The sequence below is a fragment of the Saccoglossus kowalevskii genome, chromosome 5 (genome assembly GCF_978046115.1).
Source record: "Saccoglossus kowalevskii chromosome 5, keSacKowa6.1, whole genome shotgun sequence".
Taxonomy (NCBI): Eukaryota; Metazoa; Hemichordata; class Enteropneusta; family Harrimaniidae; genus Saccoglossus; species Saccoglossus kowalevskii.
Genome location: NC_140645.1, coordinates 10,981,886 through 10,991,599, shown reverse-complemented (window position 1 = coordinate 10,991,599; position 9,714 = coordinate 10,981,886). Strand labels below are relative to the sequence as shown.

General features: G+C 34.4%; 1 long non-coding RNA gene across 1 annotated transcript; it reads right to left on the bottom strand.

The window, feature by feature from the left end:
- Positions 1–3,393: 3,393 nt before the first annotated feature.
- Positions 3,394–4,643, bottom strand: LOC146745482 (uncharacterized). Its single transcript, XR_014929486.1, has 2 exons — positions 4,497–4,643; positions 3,394–3,635 (listed from the first exon to the last, which is right to left on the bottom strand). It is a non-coding gene; the product is annotated as an uncharacterized LOC146745482 (long non-coding RNA).
- Between the last annotated feature and the right edge of the window lie 5,071 nt (positions 4,644–9,714).

Below are 9,714 nucleotides of genomic sequence, written 5' to 3'. Positions count from 1 at the left end.
TGACACTCGCGTTGATCTTGATAATGACTGTGATCCTCAATGTATGGCTTTCTGTATTCGTCATAGGGCACTAGATGTTGACCTTAATCTTAATCCTCATATGTCCCTCAAATTACATTTTTAGTGACTCTCACGATGCCTCACAATGTGATCCTCAATGTGTTCTTCATAGTAATCCTTACTATGTGTTATTGTGACAGATTCTGTGACCATTCAACTGTAGTATGATAATATCCTCTTCCCAAGATGTAAGGATTTCATAATTATGAATACATTGTCAGTGTCAATAAATCAAGTGATTAATTAGAACTTTGATACAACAACATATTCCTGCCCAGGCAAACATATCTGTATCGATTTTATCCAAATTTGCGACTGAACGATGTGATTCTTTCACTATAAGTTTCTCTAGCGGCCAATTAGCCACTTTTTTCAAATAAGCCAATATTGTTGCAGTTTTTTAATTGCTGACAAAGATTCATAATATTAAAACATACTGATGTACATTATTACGTGTGTTGTTGTCATTGTGAGTGAAACTTGAATCAAGATTAAAGAACTATAGAAACTCGTTGTTTTTTATACAGATCATATTTATTCGAATTGTTAGAGGAAGTAGTACACGCATTTCACTTTTCAATGTAACTTCCGCCGTTTACCTTCTCTGCTTATTTTTTCTTGTCAAGTTGGATATCAAACAGCAATTTAGATGAGAATACCAACCAACAAACCAACCATAGTTAAAGCAGTTATTTCCGACGATCCCTGAAACATGGTTCCAAAGTCACTATGACGTGATTTCCGTCACGTGCAGGTCACGAGTCTTGAGTGTACGTACAGTTAACGATCTTTCTATACTGGGAAAGTTGAAATAATCGCGACATTAATATCCCCGGAGTAATGTATTATTCAAAATACGGTCACAAGGTGTAACCTTGTAAGTGTGAGTATGCAAATAATAATTCTCCCTATCTCAGCTGTCATATCCTAGCTTGCTGTCATATTGGGTCTTATCCTTAACTGACCATAGTGAATGCATTTTTATACAGACCTTGTGTAACTGTCCGAACGGTGTAAACAAAACTAACCAAACTTAACAAAGTAGTCAGAACGACTGGATTTAATATGAATTGTATTTGTCAGTTATGATATCACGAAACGTGAAACATTACATAATAAAAAATATCATAACGGAAACAGATGTCAACTTACTTCAAAATAGCATCACAAATTCAGTTGTGTTTTCTGTAGTATGCTGGGAGTACTGACCTAATGTAATAATATAGTCTGTTTATATCTACATATTCATGAGATATGTGTATTTTAGAGTAATTTGGCCGTGCCACTACACATTAGTAATAAGCACATATAAATCATATATAATAGTTGGTAAATAAAATTTGGAAAATAAGAGTTTTGAAACGTAATAACGATTGTTTCCCAAAAATGTAATGAGAAAAAACAATGTTTGAATCAGCATGAGCAGCAATTTACCTATATCGAAATTGGGAATCTTAACAGTGACCCATCTTAATGACCTCCACCATATGTGTTCACAGTGTATGTAATTGTTGTCGTCCGAAATTTACTAACCATAGTAAATCCTATTATGCACACATTGATTCTAGCTTTTTATAGGTCCGCCACATGATTAATGATTTATGTTTTGATTAAGTAACGTAAAATAACCCTAATGAAATAAATAATATTTAGATAAGCCACCAATATTGACAGGTAATGCGTTATTGATGTTCAAGACATGACATTCCATCCGAATCATTTATAAGTAATCCACTATTAATGTGTAAGCATCAGATGAGAAAAAATAGTGAAATGTTTTCAAGTTGGTGAATTCACTACAGGAAATATGGCAATTGGTAATTTTATCCTCATGCATACTCTAATTCACTATTCTACTATTTCAGTGAGTTTGCAATTCTTTTTCAACACTTCTTACATCTACTGCGTAATTACTTGTTTATCGGTGAAGCCGGATTGGATAACCTCGGTGAAAGGCTTTCCAGTCTCACTGCATAATTATTTCAGTTACCATAAATGTTGGATAACTGGTGGCCTGTCCGATACCGTATTTTTAACCCATTGTTTGCAAAATGGAATTATTTGTTTACAGAATGACGACGCACACATTCTACCGTTTGCTGAATTTACTGACATTCTATCCAAGAAATGTCATCAATATTCAAAATACTATCCATCCAACTATTACAATGCAGCTGGGTCTGAGTGAGTTACTCCTTGGAGAACGAGTGCATCAAATCTGCATTGGTAACATTACACATTGCATGTATCATAACATCACTAACAGAGACTGTAATATTGCGTAAAAGTGAATTACCAATTCTTGTTTTATTTTACCGATCACGAACAGTGCTCTAGATGAATTCACCCATACTCTCAAGGATTTCACCATGCCTTTTGACGTTGAAATCACAAGACCAGCAAAAAAAATAAGTGTGAGCCCCAATATTATAAACTGCGAGGGTCACATTGGAGACTACCGAGAGGGAATTAAAAAGGGGCAAGTGCAAGCCATAATATTGTGCAGGGTACTATATGCAACACAATGTGGGACAAAAGATGTTGAGAGGAACTGTGGGGGTAACTATGAAAACCGATGTGAATATCAATGACATGGTAAGGATTTAAATGCATGGCACTGTGGAGTACATTATAAGGGTTGCTGTATTTTACATATTGAAGGTTTGACAGTTTGAGTTACAATAATGTAGGTTCACACTGACAGCATCTGTGGGACAAAACTATGGGGACTACGTTCTGTTCCTCTGAGAGGGGAATGTTGAGGTCACTGTGGGAGAGCAGTCGATATGTGAAGCAAAGCGGAAGACAATTATGGTCACAATGAGTGATAAAATGAGGTTCAAGTGCGGGGGCCACAATGAAAAATATGGTGGTCAATATGGTGTTCAGATAAATAAACAAACATAAGGATCAACCTTAGTGCCTTAACATGAGTCAGTACGAGTAACTTTGTGGGTCAGTATGTGGTACATATTTATGGTCACAGTGAGAAATCAATTAATTTGGATTCAAGGTTTAAGTAACATCCGTCGAGTCACCAAGAGCTCAAATTGGAAACTGTGATTAATGGGTCATCTACTCATTTCTATTTCTATGATTTTTTAAATGACTGGCTAATGAACAAACGGTGATCTAAATTCAATGATACGTTAGTACTCGCCACTCGCGACTTCAGTATAGTCTCACTATAATTTTTTGATTAACAAATAGTCACAATTGATAACAATTATCATGTGAAGTAGTTTGTGTATATTACAAAATTCTAGGGGCTGTGGCTTTTGACATTGATCCCAATCAAATTCATGTTTAAAAAATTAACAAACATATTACAGATTTGTTTTACAGATTATTAATATTGATTTATTTTATCCACTGATTTCGCTATTTCCCACCACAGCACCTCTTTTCTGTGCCAGTGTCACCGTTGTTCTCCTCTTCTTGTTCCATATTGAATTGAGTTTCAGATAGGAACTCAGATGGGGACATGGCCCGGACTTCACCACAAATAGCCATATTTAAGGCAACAAGACACATCAACAGCAGTATCACAGTTTTTGCCATGACTAGAACCAGTTCTTAAAGAGAAAACAAACACAGAATAAGTTAAAATATAATACAAATTATTTAAAGGTACGTAATTGGACATGTCAAGATGAGGTGACATATTTATTATGAACACATCTATCATATCAATCACGAATAACAAAAGACGAGTCGGGACCATTTGCGAATAGTACATCCTGCAAAGTAGAATATAAAATACAATGTTTCTGTAATTGTTTTTTTTTTAATCAGGTGAATTTATGATTGTTATGGTTAGAATATTGTAAACTATTACGAGGCCTGATATATGATGTTTCAGGCCAAACATTACATGAATCAGGTGCATTGTGGGTAAATTTCAAAAGTATCATGTCACAAACAGATGAATGATAATGCCAATTTCTGTGTATATCAATCATCACCTTAAGGGACTTAAGTTCATTCCCTTGACACATTAGTTTATCACACTATGTTCATCCATAGACCTTAGAAAGAGAGGTCTATGGTTCATCTAAACAATGTTCAGTGAAGTTGATCCAATAGTTCAACATGTCAAAATTGGTTTATTATTGTAATACAATTTTTTACAAAGTGTTGTATGTATATACTTTCAAACAGTTTGTCTACCAGTGATGGGTCACATGCAACACAGTCATGCTACTGGTAGCCTTGTGGTGTATGAAACTGCTTTAAATCACACACTGTGTTGGTAACATGTTTGACTTTTCCTCTTCTGTACTTCTGTAAACCAAACCAACCAAGATTAACAAAGTAGTCAAAACGACTGACTTTAATATGAACTGTGTTTGTCAGTTATGATACCATGAAATGTAGAGAAAAGATAATAAACAGCACAATAACAAATATCATGACTGAAACAGATGTCTACTTACTTCAAAATAGCTTGACAAATTCCGTTGTGTTTTCTGTAGTATGATAACCTCACTGGGCGTACTGACTAAAATGTAACAATATAAGCCTGTCTATATCTATATATTCATGAGATACGTGTTCAGCAATTTTTGCCGTGTCACTGCCCATTATTAATTAGTATATACAAATCATATTTGATAGTTAGTAACTAAAATATAGAATAATAATCTGTATTACATTTGGCAAACATTGTTTCTCAAAAATTACTAGAAAACAATTTTATATTTCATAGCTGTTTTCTAAATTATAGACCAAATAGCTTTGTGAATTTGCCATTCTAATATTGCATTGAATTATGGGTAATATAATTTTCAAATGGTTTTGTACCAGCATTATTCAATGTGGAGACAAATAAAACAGTACCTAAAATTACTAGCTTGCGATCTACATAAAAATAAACAGTATAAGTGAAATTATACTTTTTTATTCAGTTTATAATCTGGAATAGATTGTCCCGGTTATGACTCGCACAGAGAGTCACATTATGCATTAATGTGAGGAACACGGTGCCTCATTGACAGTAGCCATCATAGTGAATCTTACTGCATCATTGAGACAGATGCTGTGATCTCAATAATGTACCCCACTAAGGCATCCGTCATTGCTGTCAGTGGGCACTCATGTAGGTGAAAACTCCCTTCATTTCAAATGACCAGACATATGTTTAAAAAAATTGCTCCCGATTTACGACAAGAATGAGTTCATTTGGTGAGCAAATCTCGCTGTAAAACACCAACCACCGGGGCAATGTTAGTGCGTCGCAATTAAACACATGTCGATGACATTATGTACCTATTTCAAAAGTCAATATGAGAGACGCTATGTGGCACAAACTTTGGTTCAGTCTATCAGTAATTTCGGAGCCACCTTGTGATACATTCATAGGGTTACGGAGATGACGACAGAGCTACTGTGATATATGTGTCACAGTGATAGCCACAATAGCAAACATCTTGTGGGTCACTATGTATATCAATGTGAGAGATGTGTTCAGTTTCACAGTGACTATAACATCTTAGTATATGCTTTTAAAAATACCATAGACAGGTGATCAAACAAACTTGTAAACTGGTAAAGTCATAAAAAGTGGGTGTAGCAAACAAACACAAACCACTTCAAAGCATTATGGTATTCTGTATTTCCGTAACTAGCTGAACGGTGTAAACCGCGCCAACCAATCAGAACGATGGGCTTTAATATTGTATTAATCACTTGTTATTAGCATATCATTAATGAAACAATGTTATAACTGAATTACTTACTTCAAAGTAGCCAGACTATTTCAGTTGTGTTTCTGTAGTATGTGTTATGGGTTCTATATCAAGACAAATCTATTGCTCTGCATAAAAATTCTCCATGATTTTTATAAGACAGCCCGACAGGTCATGTGACGTGATAAACAAAATTACAGTATAGAACTAACACATTGTGAATATATGGGAAGTGGTTTCCCTAACATCATGCTAACTGCTCTGGGTGTATTGACTTTAATGAAATATAGCCTGTTTACATTTAGATATCCATGAGATATTTGTATTTTAGTTTTGACGTGTCACTAACTGTTTGTGATAATAACCAAAATCTAATCAGTTACTAAAATATGAAAATAAGCTTTATAACATTTCGCAATCATAGTTTCACAAAAGGCACAGTTATGAAACCCACACATGCCCTCAGTGCCACTCATTGTGTACCTCGCTGATTTCTTCAAACAAAGGGTCACATTGTGCAATAATGTGAAGAAAGCTGTCTCATTGACAGTAGCCATCATAGTAAACCTCACTGTAACATTGAAACAGATGCTGTGATCATATTACATATCACTTAATAGGGCATAATAAGTAATTCACAACGTGTTTTTTTTAATAAGACATATTTACTGCAACTGATCTTAATAATTGCATTGACTACGTTACAACTCAAATGACTACATAAACGTAGATTACAGCAACGCTTTTGATTCTGTCAGCCACACAAATCACATATCACAGTTTTACGGTATATGCGGTCAACTTAAATTATGGTTCAACTCCTACTCGTCATCGGCGGTCATCAGTTCTCGTGGAAAGCTGTTACCTTTGTGTTTCTCAAGAATCATTATTATTATCCTGTATATCAATGTTATGTTAGATGTTTTTTAAACATCTTTTTACACTGACGATTCAATATTATTAAGCCCCCTTGCGTAAATGGCTTCCATATATGACAATCTGATTTAAGTCACCTCAACATCACCCTCAAGCCTATTTTAGTGAATAATATTGTTTCCTTTATATAACTAGATTTTACATTTTAATATGCAAGACTCCCTAAGAATATATTTTTTTTATAGTTTACAGGTTTCAAACAATATTTGTGACTGTAAAAAAATACTACATCTATTGCCTATGTAGTTCGCCTGGCTTATCAATATTGTAGGATGTCAATTCGACATAATAATACATAATTTCCACTTTGAGTTTTCGGTATATTTCTTACTTTTCCTTTCAAATCATGATAATTTATAGATGGTGTTTGCAATGTAAATAACTCCTATAATGTAAAACAAATTGTGAAAATTACAAAAAATATATCATTAGTTGTATATTTTATTACTTATATTATGTATTCGTATCGCTCACATGTCGCTATTTTCCACAAAAGGGAGGTGACTGTTCCAGTTATTCTCCTCTGTTTGTTGTGCATTGTAAAGTTGAATGTCAGATGGCAACTCGTGTGACATCATGGCCCGAACTTCGCTCAAACTAACCATGGCAACCAGACAAGCGAACAACAATATTCGAGATTTTACCATGTCTACAGTGAAATAGAATATGCTAAAATCAAGAGAGATATGCAAAAGTGCTGGATCGGTGAAATATGTATGGAATAATGTAAATGTAATGTAGTTTACTAGTTAGACGCCCTGGTTTCTACAGGTAAGTAGATATTAGTAGTATAATACTTATTAGAATAATATACGTAATAAATATGCACACAAAGTGGACACTGTGCCATTATATGTATATTTTATTGTTCCCTCTTTTTGTAACGTATTGAGTAAATAAAGAAAAAGGTAACGTGTAAGTAATAACGTAAGTTATCAATAGCAGTGTACCCACGAGTTGGAAAATGTGTGCGCGGTTGTATTCTTGTATGACTATAAACTAGACGGGGAATGACACAACGCATTCGAATTTCGGACACACATGTAGTACACTCTTACGTGAACATTATTTATCGTGTTCGTAGCGAATGATCGAACACCACATTACCAAATATTATTTTAGTGGAAAAATGTTCATGAAATATAGAAATAAACTGAATGTTTTATCACATACATGAAACGTCATTTGATCGAGCCTATTCTTCAAGTTATGACATCCTAACGTCGACCGTTTGTTATCGCTGGTAAGATTATTTCGTGCGTTATTTAACTGTATCTACTAACTACTAATTAGGTACAGACTGGAACTACGCATCTGGTGACAGTGATATATCATGAAGAGTAACCACACAGATCGATTATTAAGGTTTCTGGATTCAGTTTTAAAATAGGTGATGAGGGATCGGCGGACTCATTGTGAACCTTTTAAAAGGTCGAATAGCATCTGCAGTTCCTGTGTGTTCCAGATTTGTTAATGACTGCTTTATTGTTCAGTACTCTCGTATTCTACCATAATCCTGTATCTTATGTAGAGTGATTTATTTCACTTCGATTATGTGATGAATGTCAACACAGTCTGCAAAATTAACTGTTCTCTCAGAACAAATTTGACTGTCGATAAGAAGTTTCTTTAATCAAGCATTTTTAGAAGGAATGTGTTCTTTCAAAATGAACGTGCTCAATAGTGAAACTTGCACCTTAAAGTGGCCCATAAGGCTAGTTTTATGTATTTTTTAGGTGCTACTCCACCAGCAGAGATAAGCAGATGATATGTGAGTGAATGCAACGACTGGTCAGTGATCACACAAAGATTTTTCAGGTGCGCCGTGTACATTCTGTTCGTGGTTCCTGAACTGATCATCCGTCCATTGTCCATCCACGCAAAAGTTACATAACCTACAGACTCAGCAACCACGCTGTTTTTTTTTTAGAAAATTCGCAAAAAGTTGAACTTTCGAAATTCTAATACTGCGGGTAATGATATCATTTTTAATTTAAACAGATTTAAAAGGTCAAACAATTTGTCAACTCGCATTTGAAGGCAAAGTTGTACTATTCTCTCTGCCCATGCCAAAACAATCTCTCCTGCCTTCTCATAATTCCTACGTATATTTTGTTTTTCAAATTAAACTGGTTTTCTTAAGAACTAGGAAACCGGGAATAATGAAAGAGCGCATTCGTATTAAATGATCATTGTTGAGAACAAGAAATTTACTAAACAGAACGGAAACCGTCCGATTTCGAAGGTTCAGCAAATTGTTAGTACCATAGAAACTAGCCAAAAAGAAGTATCACATTTATAAAGCAAACTGTGTATATACGTTTAACAGTTCGTTTACACTTGCCGAGTCTGATGGAACACAACTGGATATCGGCAGTCCAGCGGCGTGTAATTGTATATCCACTTCATAGCGCATATTGTTTCGGTAGCGCGTGTGCTCTTCCTTATTCTATAACTGGTTGAATGTTATTTTATTGCCAGTTATTAGCTGCATATCACCAAACGTAGGGCAAATGTATTTGAGCATAACATAATAAAAAATATAACTGAAACAGATGTCTACTTACTTCACAATATCTTCACAAATTCAGTTGTGTTTTCTGTAGTATGATAACCACACTGGGTGTACTGACTGAAATGTAATAATATAGCCTGTTTATATCTACATATTCATGAGATGTGTATTTTCGTGACATAGCCGTTTTGCCGTGTCACTAACCATTTATAATAATTAGTAAAATATGAAAATACCCTTTATTCCATTTGGCAAATATTGTTTCTCAAAAAACACTGAGGAATAATTTCGTATAGTGTAATGTTTTCTAATTTATAAACAAAATAGCAGGGTATTTTTTCCATTTTATTAACTGCATTGAATTGAATGTTATTTTATTGCCAGTTATTAGCTGCATATCACCAAACGTAGGGCAAATGTATTTGAGCATAACATAATAAAAAATATAACTGAAACAGATGTCTACTTACTTCAAATAGGACAAATATAAATCAGTTCCTAAAAATACTATATTAT